Below are 20240 nucleotides of genomic sequence, written 5' to 3'. Positions count from 1 at the left end.
AATAAGGTAACTGCGAAGGAAAATGGGATCAGCTAAATGAGGGACACAGACTACAAATAAAATGCTATTTAAACCGTTTATTTGCTATCAGGAGCGGTCTTTTATAGAATAGGTAATAATCCACAGTGCATACGTGGTGACCGAATAATTTTTGGAACATGAAACTAATGATAAGCCTCTGTACTTTCACCATCTGATCCCACCCCTACTTAAGACAACATGACAGATGTGTAGCTAATGCATGTGTTTGGACTTGAACCTTTGGGGTGGTTACTGGTCTGTTTGCATTGCGCCATAACGACCTGTAGATAGAGCGTTTATCACCTCGTCTTTAAGTCTTATCTACATTTACTATTCTTGCCTTAAAACAGGAAACAGCTTAAAAAACCTAGCCCCAGACAAACTTGACACACAGCCAGAAAACTTAACTTCCAAAACTTAACAGAGTAACAGCATACATTATAATGCAATTCCCATTTCTGACTCTCCATAAGTCACACATACAGTTGTGCAGTTTAGTTTGTTTTAGTTTTTATGGTATGTGTGTGTGGTGGGTGCCTTTGTGTTATTGCAATGTAAGTGTCAAAAGTACTTCCTCCAGCACACTTTCAGATACACATTCATTGCAAGTCTACAGCGCGTGTAACTTTAACAAATCAAAAGAAACAAAAGGCTTGGGGCTACAACAGCAGAACACAAGAGTTAGAGAGTTATTGGTAATAACAACACATCTGCAATTTGGTCGTTGTTATGAGATGAAGGCAAGTGCTAAAGATCATCACCGCGATGTAATTCATGATAACACGTCACCTTGAATGTTTCATACTGTAGTTAAAGTAAATAAAAAAGTAAAGCAAAACGGAAGAATGCTGTATTGAATATGTTTTGAATTTTGCAAGATTCAATTACCAAAAATGTAGTTAGCAGCAGGTTAGAGCACAGCAACCATTGTTGTTACTTAGCAACTGATGGTCCATGAACTTATACAGGTATGATGAAATTGCCACGCTATTATCAGATATAGCAACACTGGGTAAAACCCTGTTCAACCAAACATATTATGCAGTCAGAACTAAAGGCTGTATAAGTATATAGTCATGGAATATACACATTTCTGATTGGCTGTATTAATAGTAGCAGATGAATATGTGGAGTGAGGGAACTAGAAAGTTTGCTAAATAAAAAAATGTTAAATAATTTTAATATTGTTCAGTTACCAAAGCATATACAAAACGTCCAGCACTGTTAAGTGGGCATGGCATAACCAAGATAAAGCCAGCCCAAGCAGCCTAGAATCAGAAAATCTGATGCACCTGTTGGGCTTAGCCAGTGTCTTCCCATGTAACTTGCAAGCTAGCACTAAAATGCCCGAAATAAAACTGAAATTAAGAAGCGACTGAAATGAAAGCAACTCCGTTACCAGGGCTTGTGTCAGTACCCTATTCTTTAGGAATCAATACTGAGGGCAGTGGGTCAGCACAGGGCACCGGGAGCACTCTGAGCACAGCAGTCTGCTTCGGCTTGTTGACATGGCCACCTAATAGGGCCGTGGGCTGCTGCCTGCGTTTGGCACTGGGGGGGGGGGGGGGGGGGGGGGGGGGGGGGGGGGTTAAGATGCACGCACTAAGGGAGAATGAAGGGAGTTAGCTGGCCAGGATCAAAGTGGAAAGCATGCTTGTTTTTGTTTTGCTGAATATAGTTGGTTGAGAAGGCTCCAGGAGTCTTATCTACAAGGCTCGTCAGTGTTCTGCTGAATATTCATTAAGGCGATCAAAGACTTGAGTTGCTGTTTATATACATATATATAAATATATATATAAAATGCATAATGAAATATGTGTCTTCTTTAGGATGTTTTTCCTTTCGCAAAGAACAAGTCAAACATGTGCTATCTCTCTCTGCATTTGACTCACTCCAGTTATTTCTATGGGTGATTACATTCCATTCAGTGTTCTAGAAAATGGCCCTTTCTCCAAACTATAAAACAGTTTTGTGTGTGCATGGCTGCCTGTGTGTGTGTACGTGTGTGTGTTCATTGTTTTATTGCTTTATTTGAGAGCACAGTGTGTTCATTGTGTAGACTATGTACTGTACTATTTACCCTGTACTGCAATCCCACACAGGAAAAGCCATAACTGAGAATCACAGATCTCCCTCTCTATGGGTTACTGCTCATGGACCTTTATCCCAGCAATCAATTAGTTCAGCCGTTAGTTCAGGCTGTGAATAAGAACGTGAGGGGGTGGGGTGGGGGGGGCAGAGAGAGAGAGAGAGAGAGAGAGAGAGAGAGAGAGAGATAGATAGACAGATAGACAGGGTGAGGAACAGAGACAGAGAGAGAAAGACAAAGAGCAAGCAAACGCATGGGAGACCTTTGTGTGTCTGTATTTTTATATTATGTATTTTTATCACCTTTTTATGGTTTAGGAGACACACACACACACACACACACACACACACACACACACACACACACACACATTTCAATAAATTAACAAGACAGGAAAGAAGGAAGGGATAAAACATCCACAAATCTGCTGGTAGTGTTAACCTCCTTGTAGGTATGTTGGAATCTTTCTCTCTTACACTGTAACCTTGGAGTAATAATCACTACTTTCCTCTCTCTCTCTTGAAGCACACTCGCTCACACAAACACACACACACACACACACACACACACACACACACACACCCACGTGCACACAGATTAGTTCCCTCAGGAAGTATTCTTTTGATCTCTGGTGCCTTATCTCTATGGTAACCATATCTGCAGCAATTAAAGTGGTCTCACTGGAGCTGTCCTGTATTTTTTTCTTGTGTGTGTGTGTGTGTGTGTGTGTGTGTGAGAGAGAGAGAGAAAGAGAGAGGGAGAATGTGCCTGGGTGTGAGTATATATATATATATATATATATATATATGTGTGTGTGTGTGTGTGTGTGTGTGTGTGTGTGTGTGTGTGTGTGTTTGTGCACATATTTAGTACAAGAAGGCAGTTGTGATTATTATCCCAAGGTTACAGGGTTAAAAATCAAAGTGACAAAGCAAGACAAACAAGGCTTAAAAGATGGGTTTGCTATTTTCAGCCCAGACCTTATTCAAACCGATATTTCCCATTATTAATAGCTTTGCACAATACAGGCTCACAGACAGCTTTAGTGCTGAAAACCTTACAACTACCCTGGAGCCTCTTACTGCGCTTAAGCTCTCTCCAAAATCGTGGCTGTTTTAGCCTTGACATTCCGTCCAAATCTTTTCAGAACCACAAATAAATCTCTCAAAAATGCAAATTTTCCAGCATAGTATGTATATTATGCGTAGCTCAGCATACACCTATGTTGGTGTACTATATACCTGCAAATACGTTAAACTGTTATAACGCTGTAAAGTGATGATGTATGTATTTAAGTACATGTTTCAGTACTAAAGCTGTGTGAGATTATTTACATTTACATTTTTGTTCATAGCAAAATACAACCGAGACAAACAATGCATCATAAGCATATCACTGCCAGGCATACCACTGACACAGGTGCTCTTTTATTTATAGGCACTAAGTTTTAATTGATTGATTAGACAGAGCTGCACGGCGACCGAATGAAGTAGGAAAACTACAATTTGAGTGTTCCAGCAAAATATATATAAAGAAGATAAAACACCCATAAGAACTTTTGTTTGAAAACATAGATGAACCATTATGAATTGTTTATGATAATGTTCCAAGAATATTGGGCATGAGTAGATTTTGTTCCAGATAGTATTGTTTGTACTATTTGTAGAAATCACTTAAAATTACTTCTAAATCATCGCATAAAATGTCTATTGTATTCACTGAAAACGTGTACATATGTTCAGGAGTAAATGCAATAATTTTGAATTGCGTATTCAATATGGTTACTTTATGCATTACTTCCACCTTGTGGTTGTATTACACTATGACATCCAAACAATTTTGATTAAAGCCCTATTCCGTTTTTAAGGATACAAATTGCATTATTAAATATCAGCATAAAAACACACACAAAGCTTTAGCCTACACGGGCATTCAAATGTTTACTTAAAAAGTGTATTGCTGAACAAAGTTTTATTTTAAAACAAGTTCGTGTCTAAGTTTTATTCAAATCATTTGCTATAATCTAAGTAAATACATAATTTCCCCAAGCTTTACGCACATCTCAATACTCCTAAAGTAACGAGAATTAATCAGGCCATTTGTTTTTAATTTGAATGAGTAAGTATATAAACTTATTATATGTACTTACATGTAGTTTAGTTTGTATCTCCAGACAACCTATGTAGGCTTAATATTTGTACAGCTGTACAGACAAGCGAGCTATATATGTATTATTATTACATAAGTTGGCGTCATGCCTCGAGAAGAAAGGTTGTACAAACTGACAACTGATCAGTGTTTTTTTTATTTATTCAAAAGACAACGTGTCACTCACCATCAAATGCATCGACAAAAATATAAATATAACAGCGTACACACATAACTTTGCTAGGAGGAAATCTAACTAGTGTTTGTGATGGCCTTGATGTTGTATATTTAGCTACTAAATATGCAACAAAAAAGAAGCTGCTTTTAATTCGCTGTTGTTAGTAATCGTATGTCATGGTGACAGTGTGGTATTTGTAAATATGTATTCACTTTGTGAATAGTGATGTTGGATTGTGCATCTGTCATATTTATACCTCCTGACGTTTTAGAGAAATACTAACTAACACCTCAGTAAACCATAGCGCTTATTAATTCTTTTTTTTTTTTTTCTAAGTGAACGTTTTTCTTCGGATCTTCCTTACAAGCCATCCATAATACTCTCCACTGAGCAAAAAGACGGAAGGCAGCAAACATCTCTCTGCCAGCGTAATGCTGTCTAGAGTTTCTACTAATTGCATTAGTTAACTAGTTAGCTAACTAAGAATACCCGTAACTGTATCAGTGTACTTTTACGTCTGCTAAACGAATGGGTCAAACAATAATGATTGTTAATAATGGTAGTTACACACAATGTTTTAAGTTAGAATGGCTAACAGGGAAGAACGGACTAGTTGGCTAATATTTGTGAATCGTCACGGAACGCTCGCCTCGTCACGTGGTGCGGCCCGTCACGTGCAGTGGGAGGATCCGGTTTGCAGCACACGCCTACACACACCTGTATTGCGTTAGCCCTCGAAAGTTAGACCACCATAAGGTTGTTTCTGCTGTCAATGTATTTCATTTTCTTCTCATTGTTTAATACCATGGAGGTTTGTAGCAGACGCCACAACACTGACGAGGGATAAAAGGACAGAAACACTTATATGTCATGTTTGGGTAGGCCACAGTCCTGTTATTTGCTGCGAGACTGAAGGTATGATGTAAAGTCGGCAGGGATTTTATGTTTTTCATGTTCATAGACAGCCTTTTGGATGTAGCCTAATTTTCAGTAACATGCAATGTTTTGCTTACAGGCAGTTGTATATATTCTTATTTGATGTAAGACCTCAGAGAGTTTGAGGCATATTCATACATTTTTCATTGAGGATACACACAAGACACGATTTTATTGTAAAAATAATGCATTTAAAATCCTGTTATATTTGGGTTTAAGTTAAGCTGAGTCAGATGCAAACCATACAATATCTGCAGTCAAGAATGCAGTGGAGAATGCACAATCTCCAAAAAGGTTTGAGTAGAAGTCATGGCTCTCAATCATTTCAAGTTCATTTAAATTCCTCACATACATAAAAGTACAGCTGAGCTGTTGTCATGTGAACCTGTCGCTCTGCTGACACAGCTGAAGAGTGCCTTTTCTGTTTAATGGGCTGCTTTCCAAATGTCAGCCAGGAGGGGTTTCACAGGATCATAACTTCATCTTACAATGACTCAGCAACAAAAGAAATCAAATCACAGGATCATGTTATAAGGTAAACTTGACTTGCTGTAGTGGGGTTATTTTGAGGTATAATCCACTGCTGTCACCACTACTGTAGTCAGTCAGCTGACTGACTGTTCCCGAGTCCTGTATCCTGCGTGTGTGGGCAGATGTTAGCTGGAGACTTTTAGTGTGCATTTATACTGTACATGCACTTGAAACTAGTTTTTGCAAACATGCTTATGAATATGACAAACCAAATTACAGTATGTGCATTTATATTGTTATACACAAAATATCCACACATCGCCACATCAACTGCACATAAAAAGAAAAAAAACTAAAACAGGATATCCATGCTACGTGCCAACAGTAAGCTATGCAGAGACAAACTGGCATTCGTCCTCTGAGTGCATAGATCTAAGTGGATGTGGACTATAGCTACACCTCTAGAGTATGGGTACATAGAAACTGGCAACTCGGTGTATGAACCTGATTTCAGCAGTTACCTAAGTTTAATAATGTGCAGGTAAATTATTCCTAATCGCAGGAATTAATTTATTATGTTGCTATGGTGAAAACCCTGTGAGTGTCATTGCTTAGATCCAGGGTTTTCCACTTTCTCTAGAACTCGGTCTGAGTGAATGTGAGCTTGAGCACTGGCTCATGCGTGAAGCTGGACTGCACTGTTGTGGCCTACTGAATCCACAGTGTTAACAGCACTGGCTCATGCGTGAAGCTGGACTGCACTGTTGTGGCCTACTGAATCCACAGTGTTAACAGCACTGGCTCATGCGTGAAGCTGGACTGCACTGTTGTGGCCTACTGAATCCACAGTGTTAACAGCACTGGCTCAGCCAATGCTTAGAGGCTGTATTTGTGGTCAGGGAGCAAACTTCAACCTCAGAGAATTACGCCTACAGTTTTATATTATTTCATAACATAATTAATAGAATATCAGGGGGTTAACAGCTGTCATTGACCTCTCAAGAATGATGACCAGTTAATAAGGAAGCATTAATTTAGTATTTTTTTTCTCAAATGTGAAAATAGCCTCATTAGCACAGCAGTAGAAGAAAATGCCTGACTCTTCTGTACTGTAGTATGTTTTATAGAGACCATTTGCTGGTTTAAACTTGAATAATACAGCTATTGTTGGATTTGGAAGTTGGCTAACAGCTTTTAACAACAAAATATTGTCCTGAATAGTGAATCACTTTGTTTTACCGAAGCTTCAGAAACATCTGGCAAATCCATCAGAGCTATTACAACCTCTGGTAGCTCTGAACAGGTAAATTCTTGTGATAAAGGGTCTTACAATTGTCCCCATTTTCATACTTGTAGTTATCGTTCCAGGAAAGATACTGTTTTTCCCTCCAAATTGATGATAATCCCACTGTATCTGGTCTCTTTTGGTAGATGTTAATGTTAATAACTCAGCAAAGGGTGTTGGGTTTGGCTGAGTGTTTGGGTGGCACGGTGCATTGTTGTAAATCAGAGTTTTGGCTCGTGTAAACACAGACGCTGCCGATCTTGGCAAGTGGGGAGGGACGTGTGGTGATCCGAGGAATTTGCAAACCCTACTGGTGGAATAAACCATTTAATCTGTGGGGTTTGTGGGAAATGTGCTTAGGAGAACATGGTAGTGTGTCACATGGCCAAAGAGACTTGACTCAGGAGACTGACAGCTGCAGTGAGAGGCTGAATTTATTCTCCTTTTTTCAGCTGTACAACATCAAATAAACTGCAATAATATCTAAAAAACATTTTAAATCACTGCCATATCAATATGGTACACACAGCTGTATATATCTTATGTTAGTTCACATAAAAAGTGAATATAGTCAACAGTAACACTAAGAAATAAATTGCTATTATATCTCTATTTTAGATTCATCAAAGATTCTGCAATCTAAAATTACTCTTTTTGGTACAAATAACTCTACAGACTCTGTTTGCTAAACAGACTCTGTTTGCTGTTTGGTGAATTCTCATCTTTTAAAAACACCTCATTAAACTCAAAAGTTAATTGCCGAGTTTAGTAGGCATGTTCAATCAGGGAAATGGCCAGACTGGACTTTCACCCTCCAGGACCAGGCGTGCGCTTCCAGTATAGACAAAACTGGAAACATGGAAAAGTGGAGTGGGAGCCAAAGCAAAAGCTTTTTAACCAGCCAAACTGTCCTTGGCTTGTAAATGTAGGTTATTTTGGTTAAAGTAGATATGTGTACTAATGATCTTACCACACCCAGAGAACCATGTTGTTAAAAAAGTAGGAGAAGAATACATAGTTATTACGATCACAATATCTTGTAACTGAGATCAATAAATTATTCTTACTGCCAATGCAATGGTGGAGTAGAAACATTGTGACCTGGCTGAAGGCCATTGTAATTCAAAATAATATGAAAAACTGCAGCTCAAAAACCAACACATAGCTGAAGGCATAACATGCATACACACCTGGTTGGTTGTGTGTGTGGAGACACACACACACACACACACACACACACAACTAACTACAAACACTGTCATGTCCCAGAAGGCCACAGGGCTGTTGATCACACCTCCCTATTTATAAACGTCTGGAACACATGGCCTTTCTGTTGATCTGCTGGGGTGGTGCAGTTCTGGCATTATTCCTTCATGTCCACTAGGTGGCAGCAGTGCTATAGGCGAAGGTGGAACTCTATAGGCAATATCCCAAAATCAACATTTTCTTTACATATTATGTGCATATGTTCAAGAAAGAGATTCTATTTCTTAGTGAAACAAACAGGGAGTATGCACACTCTGGAATGACACTTGATAGTTATGGTCATATTGACTGATCTGAGTCAGCACAATTTAAATAATTTACATTATAAATCAATTTATTGAATCATTTAATGGTTGCATGTTTAAAAGATGATGGTGTGTGCATGTCATTTGCATTTACAGATTTGGTGCTATAAATCATTTGCTTGTCCCATTAGTCAAAATTAGACATTTATTGATTTAAACTGCAAAGTGCATACAGATATGTAATTCCAAACACACACACACACACACACAGAGACCATGTAATTGTTGAGATTTAGCAGGCATACTATGCATGCAGGGAAATCCTTCACTTCTGATTTTGTAAAGCACTTGTTTAAAACCACTGCAGGGTTTTGGCAAAGCTTGGAAAAATATAGAGACAGGACAAACCGAGGGAGAAAGAGAGTGAGAGGAAGGTTAGAATTCCTGAGGTATAAATGTGGAAATGATTATGCTAGAGTTAGGTGTTTTCTCTAGTGGAGTGGAGTGTGCGTGTGTGAGAGAGAAACAGAGAGACTTGGAGGTAGCTGGATGGAGACCGTTTTTGATTTAGAATGTACGTGTAGCATCTTGGTGGAAAATACTAGCAATATATACTAGTATACAGGTGTGTCAGAACTGAAGCAGAAGCTGACCTGTAAAGCAATCGAGCATCTACAAGAAGTCTGTTTAATCACAGAGCTACTACAGGGCAAAGCTGTGTGATCCACAATGGCTGGGCAGTTGGGCAGTAAGGTTTAACGACAACAGTGACATAAATACAACAGCATTTAGGACAGTTACAAACCTTTGGAAGGTCTATTAAATGAGATGGCAATGCTTGGTCTTCAGCAATGAAATTTTGTTGAAATCCAAAATCTCTGTCAATAGTCTTTCAAATAACAGAACCAATAAACTGTTTAGTCAGCCAGTGAGTATAGTTGACCTGTGACTAACTCTGAGCCAGTTAACAGCTAAAAACAGTGCATCTTGCTCCTGACAATGTGATTTTACCTTTAAGTCTAACTGGCTTTCGTAACCACGCTACTTGCCTTCTAATGCATCTTGGTAAATTGTCATTAACCACTTTCTGCCAAAACCAATTAATTTCCTATTTTCATTTAGGTTTTACCTCATTCTTATGATCTTGTTTGGGTAGGCCAGCTACACAGGCAGTCTGGAACACACGCATATGTCAGTGGTGGAAGGGTGAAAAGGACCCATTACCCCACAGGTTTGGTTTAGTGTGTAATGTGTGCATTAGAGACTGTATGAGCTATTAATGTTTTCCGAGGACTGTTCCGGCTGACAAGGTGTTATAGTGTTTGGCTTAATTCAAAAGAATTTGTAGTTTACACAGACCTGGCTCCAGCATTAATCCCGAACATGGATTCTGGATAAGTGAATGATGTTTTTGGTGATTGGCCTGCATAGTTTAAGAGTCTCTGTGCTGTAAATCTACTTTAGTCTCACAGAATGTCTCTGTGCTGTAACTCTACTTTAGTCTCAGATGGCGTGTTTGTGCTGTAACTCTAATTTAGTCTCAGATGGTGTCTCTGTTCTGTAACTCTAGTATAGCTTCAGATAGTGTCTCTGTGTTGTTACTGTAGTTTGGCCTAGATGGTTTATATATTTATTTTCTGCTGCTTGCCAATTTATAATCCAAAACTCTTTGAACACATCTATGTAAACCAAGTCTATATAAATGTGACGTGTGCAAAATGCGTTGTAAATTAATAGCAAAGATTGCATATAACAGTACTGTGTGTTTACTTGCTAACAGCATTATTAAAGGACAACACGATATCACATTTTTTGTAAATTTTGTCATGTATGAATGCGATGGATTAGGACATTGGGGAAATAGGCTACAAGTAGGGAAGTACATGTTGCAAGCTTTGTGGTAAAAAATTAATCCCACAGTGTTTTGTACCTATATGACGGTAAAAAAAAAACAACCATTGAGTGTCTCAGAATGGTGTTGTCAAACATAATGCTAAACACCAAGTCTGTGCAGAGCCCACACAGCTTTGCTTTACGTGTGTGTGTTTGTGTGTGTGTGTGTCTGAACTACACCCTGATAGGACCACAGGAGAATGTGAAACATTTTACTGTGTTCTTACTGCATGTGTGTATTTTAACATGTGTGTGCATGTGTGAATGCTACAAATATTATTTGTTATTCTGATCAAGGACTAAAACCTAGACAGCTGGCTAACAGAGGAGGGTGAAGATGTGAGTCCTCAAACTTGTGTGTATGCACACTGAATGCAGTAATAGATTTGTTTGTTTGTTTTTGCTGTTTAGAGAGCTAAACACACACACACACACACGAATGACCCTTAGAACATTACATCATGAAAGTACTGTAAATTGGACATTAATTAATGAATGAATGCATGTCTGTGTTTTACTGTTTTAAACCTTGCCATAGGTACACAGTAAAAAGCCCTGAACTCTGTTAGAATAGACATGTTAGAATAGTGCCACAGATGGAAGCTGTGGCTTAAAAAAAGAACATTAAAAATATAAGAATGAGGAAGGTGAAACAGTTTTGGCCGGCTATTGAATATGCGAGCTTGATTAAGGGGCACATCCTTGTCTTAAAAAATAAAAATAAAAAATTTTCATAATGACTAATGAGAAGTAGAGATAGCGATCTGGTTTCTAGTTTCAGAGTCAAACACACAGGGAAGACTCTGGAGAAACAGGCAGCTGAGTGACAACCACTGAGGCTGTTCACTGAACACAATAATAGTGTGCGTGTCAGCATGAGGATTCTAACACACGCACACTTAGACAGTCTAATTACCTCATTAAATCAGAATGGTAACTGCAGACCAAGTGAGCATCAGACTATGGCTGAAAGAATAGTGTGTGTGTGTGTACACATGTTTATATATCTCTGTGGGGACCAAATGAGAGAACCAGCAGATCATGTGTACCAATGTTTGTTTGTTTTTTGTAAACACAGGAGCTTTCATTTGAAAAATTAAGAGACAAACAATGTACTGTTTAGTAAGTGATTTGAAGGTTAGTGTTATGGCGGGGGCGGAGCTTTTATTTGGGTGCAGGTGAGTGTTGCATTTGTATGGCTGTATTAGGGTACAGCCTACAAAAATTGCATAAAGCCTGCATTTAACCAAATCTGCAAAAGTGTAACACCAGTAAAAAAAAAAAAAAGTAAATAGATAACAATAAATTGGCAGTACTTTGTAAAAAGTAACAACAATGAGGATATATGATTATTAACATATTTTGTTTTTATGGTTCAAACAAAACTGTGATAATAAGCAGTAGTTGGGCGTATTTAATGTATAAGATGTATTTTGAATGTCTCTTGAAAATGTGCTGCATGACTATATGGAAACGGCCTATTTAGTTTGGGCAGAGTAGTGGAATCTTTGGAAGGAGTATGTTCACAGATGTCTGTACTTTTAACAAGCAAGTGTAGAAATGAAAATTACCAGAAATTGTGTATAACTTGTTTCTTCAACGTGATAAAATGGTATAGTTTTACAGCTACAGTTTTCTGGAGGCTTCCCTGCATAGTTGGTCAAAGCTTGGCTATAGGTGTGAGTGTGTGTGTAGCATTAAGTTGCTATGGTAATCATTATTTAATGTGTTTTGTGTGAGTTTGGTACACACTATGTTGAAGCTTTTGCGTAGCTTTGTGCATAGAAAGGACAAATGGTTGAACTAAAGTGTACAGTGAAAGATGACGGTGTGCGTTAGGGTTGAGCGATATCGCCTTTTTCGTACCGTCTTCGAATAATCTCGTGGTATACGGTATTACCGCGAGTTGTGGGGGATTAACACGTTCAGAAAACAAGCGACGTATGTTTTTAATTAAAAGATAAATCAGAACATTACAAATGTTACTTATTTTGCACTGCACAATATGGCAATATATATTTAAACACACCCAGCCTTTACTATTTAGCCCTTATTTTTAATAGATTTAATCTCTCGCTGGACAGTAAAAACAGACAAAAAAAAAAAAAAAAAACCACAAAACTTCAGGCTTTAAAATAATTTAACTTGAGAATTTAAGACGTGAACACAAAGCAGTTCAATGCTGTTTTACTAGCATATTGAAACTGTCTTATTTATGGCGTGTTAAAGCAACGGCAAGAAAATCCAGCTACCATTTTCTCAACAAAAATGTTAATGAATAGCTGTCTGCAGTCGGCAGCAGTACGTGTGGTACAATTTGTCTAACCTTGTACAAGAATTTTTAGAAAAGTATTTCCTTCCACGTAGCTTGTACTGGCAATCAAGTGTTTGGATCAGGGCTTTAAATGAAGGTTTAGTGAGATCTTGTAACTGTACCTTATATATTTTGCCGTTAACGTTTTGGCTTTGTCAGAAGTGACCATGCGGCTTTTTGAGGTCGACGGCACTTGTGAAGTGATTAAAAGGTGTTTCCCTCCTTACCTGCGACTGTTTTTAGACAGGTTTCTTCAAGGCTTGCGGGTTCTCCCTTTTATTTGGAACAATTCCAAAATGCTGTCGAATTGGAGCCGTAGCATTAGCTTGCTTGCCCTCATCGCTGGCCATGTTGGTTCCCCCTCTCTCTGTATGAGCTCAACAACCAGTGAGCCCCTCAGTCACCAACACTGACCTCCGTCCCGTCCCTGAACATCCTATTGTCTGTTTATAAGACGTAAAACAGACATTTTGATGTCGCCAATTTTGAAGTCCCGTCACTAAATGTTTGTTTAACCGTCACCGTTTTCAAATATCGGGGTATACCGCATTACCTTCTTATCGCCCAACACTAATGTGTGCTCCAATGCCATTAATTGTACAATACAACACCACGTTAGTAGGGTGAGTGGCATGTGTTATATCTCTCTCTCTCTCTCTCTTTCCAGGCATGCCATTGGGATGTCTTGGCAGATATTAGTCATTCACTTACACATCCTGTCAATCATTACAGACCCCTGTGTGTGTGTGAGAGAGAGAGAATGGAAAGGGTGTGCGAGATTATTCCGAAGTTGAGATCAAGAATAAAGCTGAGCACTTCCTGGCATGCCCCCTGGACCCCTGCCAATCAATCATCATAGGATTTATGCCCTCTCAACACCCCATAAGGTGTGTGTGTGTGTGTGTGTGTGTGTGTGTGTGTGTGTGTGTGTGTGTGTGTGTGTGTGTGTGTGTGTGTGTGTGTGTGGGAGAGCGAGCATAAGCATAGGGGGGTGTGCACTCTTTGTAAATTTGAATGAGTGTGTATTTATGCTTGAGTGTGAATATATATGTGTGACTAAGTTTGTTTGCTTCTTCTTGTGCACTTGTGTATATATACAGGGGTGTTGGTGTGTGAGCGCGGGAGCAAAGCAGACCCTTGATCAGTGTTTTATGGTGATGGAAAGGTTAGTGTGTCTTTAATGCACATAACCGAATGAGTGCTGCTTTGATGTGTCTGCAATTAGAGTTCCCCCCCTCTGCGTCTTTCTCTCTCTCGCTCTCTCCCTCACAGACACATGCGCGCACGCGCACACACACACACACACACACACACACACACACACACTTACATACATTCCATGTGGTTCACCATATGCATTCTTTTAATGGTGGCAATGTAGTTCCAGAGTGCCTTATGCAGTTATAATATATATTGACTCTTATTTGAACTTAGTGTTGGCACACTGTATCACTTTATACATAAATGTGTTTTGTTCATTGAAGAGCAAAGGTGCTAAAAACACTATACAACTATATTCAGCCACAAAGCAACATGTTCTTGAGCCTGGGGCAAGAAAAACAAAACAAAAGAGAACACCTTAAACAAACCAAAAAGCATAGAAAAACCCAAACTCCTTAAAGATCTGAAGAGAAAGACTCAAAAAATAGAGATGCCAGAATGTGCGCGCGTGTGCGTACACGTGCGCGCGTGTATGTGTGGGGGGGTTCGTATTTCACTGCAGACTGCTGTTGCTGACACTCGGGCTGGTAGGACATTAGCCTCCACACCAAACCCAAGCGTTGCCTGGGTCCTCCACACCAAACCCAAGCGTTGCCTGGGTCCTCCACACCAAACCCGAGCGTGGTCTGGGTCCTCCCTGGCACTACAACTGCTCGGCACATGCCTGGAAACTCACTCCATTATTCTCCTCTTTTGATGTCAGGAACAGTGTGTTGTAAGTGGCATTCCACAGCTGTATTTTTGCAGTGAAATTTGGAAAATGTGTTTAAATATGAAATGGGGCTTCATTTTAAATTAGGACCGTGTCAAATGTTTCATTTAATAATTGAAGGCAGTAATTGAAAGGGAGGGATGGGTGGTAGGAGAGGTATCTTATTGTAAACTTTCATACTCAGGTTGGTTATAAGTATGTTTGTCTTGGCTTCACACAAACAAATGACTTTCTTGACTGGTTTATGACATAAAAGGAGGAGTAACTAAGCCAGTTTCTTTCAGAGACTAAATTAATGACAATGGAGTTGTCAATGTTTAGTGTCAGCAAATGTAACATGTGGATCATACTCAGGAAAAAAAAAAATTGTTTTCTTGTGTTGCATTGTTGCTTCATGTGTTAATATTGTTTTTATTGTGTTGAAAACCAAAGTTTTCCACCCGTTATTGTACCAAGTGACATCACTTGGCCATCCATTAAGAGTGGAGGGACATCTGGTTTATCACATCCTGATGCATGAGAGAGAATTATTTCTCTTAGTCACGTCACCTAAACATGCTGAAATAAACTGTGGCGGTGTTCAGGTTAAAGACAGGACATGTTGAACACGTGTAGCGCTTTGGTTAAACTGGCCTGCTGTGCATGTGCTGTGATTGTACCGACCAGTGGGACTGGTCAGAATAATCGGAGCACCATATGACCTTATTCACATAACTTGCAAAATATTTATAAGGCAATCATTAGATTAAACAATTTCACCCTCAACTGAGTTAAGACGGAGCATATGAAGACGGAGAGGAACATCTGGAAGTCCTTTACGTCTGATGTGTGGCGGCGGAGGGCCCAGCTCCTAGGAGCGGGAAGGAGACGACGAGGAGAGGGCTCAGAAAGGACCAGGTGAAGAACACCAGGGCAAGAAACGAAAACCGGAGGGCGATCCAGAGGTGAGGGAGACGGAGAGAACGTGCCAGCACCTCTTTGTGTGGTTTATGTCCTTGTGTTGGCATGTAGAGATCGTTAACAGTGTGGAAATCTCCTCCGTTCATCTGTCATCTCCAGACGCCACACACACACACTTTACCATCTCTGTGATTAAAGAAGACGTTTGCCGAAGTAGATGAAGGTGTGCAGAGGTGCAGATGGCTGTCTCTCATCCTCTGTCTCATCCTCTGTCTCATCCTCTGTCTCATCCTCTGTCTCATCCTCTGTCTCTTTTGTAATGTCCTTTTCTATTGTTCCACTTTTCCCATCATGTACTGTGTCTTGTCTTGCTCTCACATAAGTGATGACCTGCTGCTGCTGAGTGTCTCTGTGCAAGTTGTGTTGTATGAATTGTATGACTTGTGTATTGTATGAGTGTCTCTGAGTTGTGTGTTGTGGGAGCTGTATGTTTCTGTATGAGTATCTGTGCAAGTTTGTTTCTGTACATGTATGAGTTCCTCTGTATGAGTTATGAGTGTACAAGTTGTGTGTTGTAATGGTGTGTGAAGAAGTAGTGTGTTGCATGAGTTGTATGCATGTCTCTTTAGGAGTTGTGTTTTGTATGAGTGACTGTGTCAATTGTGTCTGTATGAACTGTGTGTTGTATGAATTGTACGTGTGCCTTTATAAGAGTTGTGTGAGTGTAAGTGTGTGTTGTATGAGTGTCTCTCTAACAGTTGTGTGTTGTTAAGTGGAGCATATTGTTCTGGACCTTTCTTAACATTATCAGCTTTCGCTGCAGATAATCACGTTTAGATCAATCACGGAGTGCTGAGCAGACACTTAAAGCTAACATTTACACATGTTCATCAGCACAGCCTCTCACAGGGGGATGATCAGGCCAGAATGGGGTTCTGTTTCAGTATGTATGCAGACCTGTTGGTGACGCATGCTGGAATTCATCGCAGCCCTAAAATGCAAAAGAGAAAAAGCAGTTTGAACATTTTCCAAATGGTTTCCAATATCAAAACAGTTTCCAGAATCCTTTTATCCACATAAAATCATGCTAAACTTAAATATTAAAGCAAACTTAAAATGTTTAAATCTAATAAAAGTAAATCCTTTATTAGACATGTGATTACTTCACTGGAGTATGGTTGTCTTTATTGAGTAAACTAACGTGAGAGAATAAATCTCACTGAAATTACATAGTAACTGTCAGATTCTAATCATGTGGGTTCAGACACCCTAAAACACCCAGGCCCTAAACTATCATTTCTTTCTATATATCCATGATCAGTGGTCAGTATAGACCACTGACTGCTTGCCTTTGGCCACTGTCCAGTGCAAATCTTCCCAGCACTGCAGCAGACGACCTTTCACGCGCTGAGGTCAGCAGTCTCTCTGCCACCCGCTGTTCCCTGAGAACCCAGTGCAGCTGCTGGGCTGTCTTAGTGGTGCCTGCCTACAGGGTCAGAGTCAGGGCACTGCGCTTTTTTTATGCTGATCTGTGACCAGCCTAACCTTCCTCCGTCCTGACAGGAAGCACGGTCCGGCTCCATGATTGTGAATTCTTCACATCATTTCAAGGTGGTTTAAACTAGAATAAATGTGATTTAATTTACTCCCACAGTGTCTACACTGCAGGTGTTTTGCAGGGGTGTGAGACTGGCAACTGAGTAGGTGATCAGTTTCTTTACTTTTCGTACTAGGAGATGGGATAGTCTACATTACAGAAAACAATGGCTCTCAAAACACACACACAAACACAATTAGCATATGATCAACAGATGTGACTTTTTGCTTCAATGTAATTCTTGCTAGTGACATAAAAGACTAACATTCAGTGTTGCTAATTAGGTCTTTTTATTGGTATTGTAATATTGCATCGTTATTGATTAATCGCAGTCCAGATATATTTGGAATTTTTTTTTTTTCTCCATGTTTGTACAAAATAGGTGAGGAAATGTGAGGGGCCAGTGCTTGCAGGTGGCCAGACAGACTCATCACCACGGCAACATCTCAGACGACAACCATTACCACAGCAACAGTGGCTTTGATCTTCTGGAGCCCTGTGAAAGCAACCTTTAACCTGGCAGTAATAAAAACCCACTCACACACACAATGTGTGTGTGTGTGTGTGTGTGTGTGTGTGTGTGTGTGTGTGTGTGTGTGTGTGTGTGTGTGTGTGTGTGTGTGTGTGTGTGTGTGTGTCACAGAGCCAATATAAGAACAGAGGATGACTCATTGTCAGTATCTTAAATTCTTTTAGCTCATGATGGGTGTCTGTGGGTGACATAATTTCATGTGTTATGCCAGTCTGTCTTCATTTATCTTAAGACCTATAAACCATGAAGCTGGAAGAAGCCAGTGCAAGAATATGCAGTGGCCATTGCAGGGACTGCATGATGCAGGATTGCAGGGACTTGATTGTTCTGAACCTCACCCTGCATCTAAGACACAGCACTGAGCATTCTTTTCAGTAGACATTTATCCACTCTGTTAATCTCTATCTCTCTCTAACACACACACATTCGCTCTATCTCGCTTGCTCTCTCGCTCTCTCTCTCACACACACACACACACACACACTGTATGCCGCTTGTGAACTGATAACCTATTTGACATTTAATTCACTGAGGGGTGTATCCTGAGTTAATAACTCTTCGAATGCTTTCTCTTCTTTTCATTTACTTTAATCTCTCCCTTTCATTTCTATTTTAAATGTTCATTACGCTCTTATCTTGCCTTGACTGTCTTCTCCTTGAACAGTTGAAGGAAGAGTGGGAGGGCTTGGGTGTTTTGTGTCTAAACCATACTGATCCGTAGAAATGAGCAAATTTAATGAACCTCGACTAAAACCTGTGAAGGAAATGGCCTTGTGTGTGGCAGGCCAGACCAAGCCCTGACTGTGTGAAGAAGTGTGTGTGTGTGTGTGTGGCATCACTCACCCTATTTTAGTCTGAGCAGACCCATGTTGGTAATGGGACAGCAGTAGGTGCACCATTGTGGAAGTGAATGGTGCACATGCCTGTCACATGCACACGCATTTCACACACATGCCTGTTGCATGCTCATGCATTTTACACACACTTCTCACATGCACACACATTTTACACACATGCCTGTTGCATGCTCATGCATCTTACACACACTTCTCACATGCACACACATTTTACACACATGCCTGTTGCATGCTCATGCATTTTACACACACTTCTCACATGCACACACATTTTACACACATGCCTGTTGCATGCTCATGCATTTTACACACACCCCTCCTGTGTGCACACGCATAATGCACACAAACACCTGTTGCACCCAAGCATTTTACACACACACACGCCTGTCACTTGCACACACATTTCGTACAAACACGCCTCACATCCAGAAACATTTTATACACATGCATGGTACATGTGGGATGTGCCACTCCCGATCTCTAACCCCCATGTTCCAACCAAATTCATGCACATCAGGGGGTGTTTGGAACCCTGACCTCAACATGCGCGCGCACACACACACGCACACACATTCTCTGGTCTTAGCCTGGTCGTGCTAAGTAGTAGTTGTAATAGTAGTTTATTTTGGTCTTTACATTTATATTGCAAATTTATTAATACACATAGAAATATATAATCAACAATAATGCTTGGATTATTTTTTAAAAATCAGACATTTTAATATTTGTTTTTATGATATCACATTAAATGTATTTTTCAATGCAGACTGTGATTCTTCCCTCTTCCTCCTATTTTGCGTGCACAGTAGTCCGGTCTCTCCCAGCAGGAGTTTTTTAGCTGAGAGATCTGGCTGACCAGCTGAGGCTGGTGTGACTTCAATTTGCCCTAACAGAAAACACAGGGGAAGACATGGGAATGTCATTGGACAATTAGTCCATGAAGAACAACAAACGCTGTCAGGACTTTCTCTCCCAATGCAAAGGACACATGGGGAGAATAGCTCCAAACAGGACAAGGAATCCCGATTACTGTAGCAGGGAAGCTGTTCCACTACTCCAGATGGAAAATGGTGTGTAATGGACTTCTCCAGAGGAAATGTAATTTTATTTATTTTATTTTTTTTTCTGGACATACATTACCAACAGTGAATTTTAAACAGAGTCTGTGAATCTCATCACACTTCTGAAATCACTCTCTGGTTGTCGCTGGTTCTGGCAGTTTGCAAAGAGAATGTGAGAGGTTGAGAGATACGTGGTGTAGACTAGGGCAGGAAGACTGTGTGGCTTTGGTCTTGGTTCTTGATTTAATTTGGTGGATCTAACACAAAGCTCTGTGCCGTCCCTCTGACAAGAATGCTGACTAGGAAATCTCAAAATTCCACCTGTTTACACCCATGGATCTGTAACCCTAGCAGATACAAAAGCACTGCGTTCTGGTAAGACAGTAAGCGCTCAATGTATTCTGCCTCTAAGTGAACCCGTGTTGGGAGTGCGATATAACTCAGCTCCACCCACAGCTTTTTCTATCAATGCAAAGCATGTTGGCCTGTCTGTCTTCACTGGTGTGACAAAAAG

At 40.0% G+C, this 20240-nt stretch overlaps 1 long non-coding RNA gene across 2 annotated transcripts; it reads left to right on the top strand.

Moving 5' to 3' along the window:
* Positions 1-5178: 5178 nt before the first annotated feature.
* On the top strand, positions 5179-17875 carry LOC113586905. Of its 2 annotated transcripts, XR_003411670.2 has the most exons (4): positions 5179-5351; positions 13947-14011; positions 15555-15723; positions 17659-17875. It is a non-coding gene; the product is annotated as an uncharacterized LOC113586905 (long non-coding RNA). The 2 variants fall into 2 exon arrangements; XR_003411672.2 differs by lacking the exon at positions 13947-14011.
* Positions 17876-20240: the final 2365 nt, after the last annotated feature.

The sequence above is a fragment of the Electrophorus electricus genome, chromosome 9, assembly GCF_013358815.1.
Source record: "Electrophorus electricus isolate fEleEle1 chromosome 9, fEleEle1.pri, whole genome shotgun sequence".
Lineage (NCBI taxonomy): Eukaryota > Metazoa > Chordata > Actinopteri > Gymnotiformes > Gymnotidae > Electrophorus > Electrophorus electricus.
Note: the sequence above shows the minus strand (reverse complement) of the source record. Positions and strands in the feature narration are given on the sequence as shown.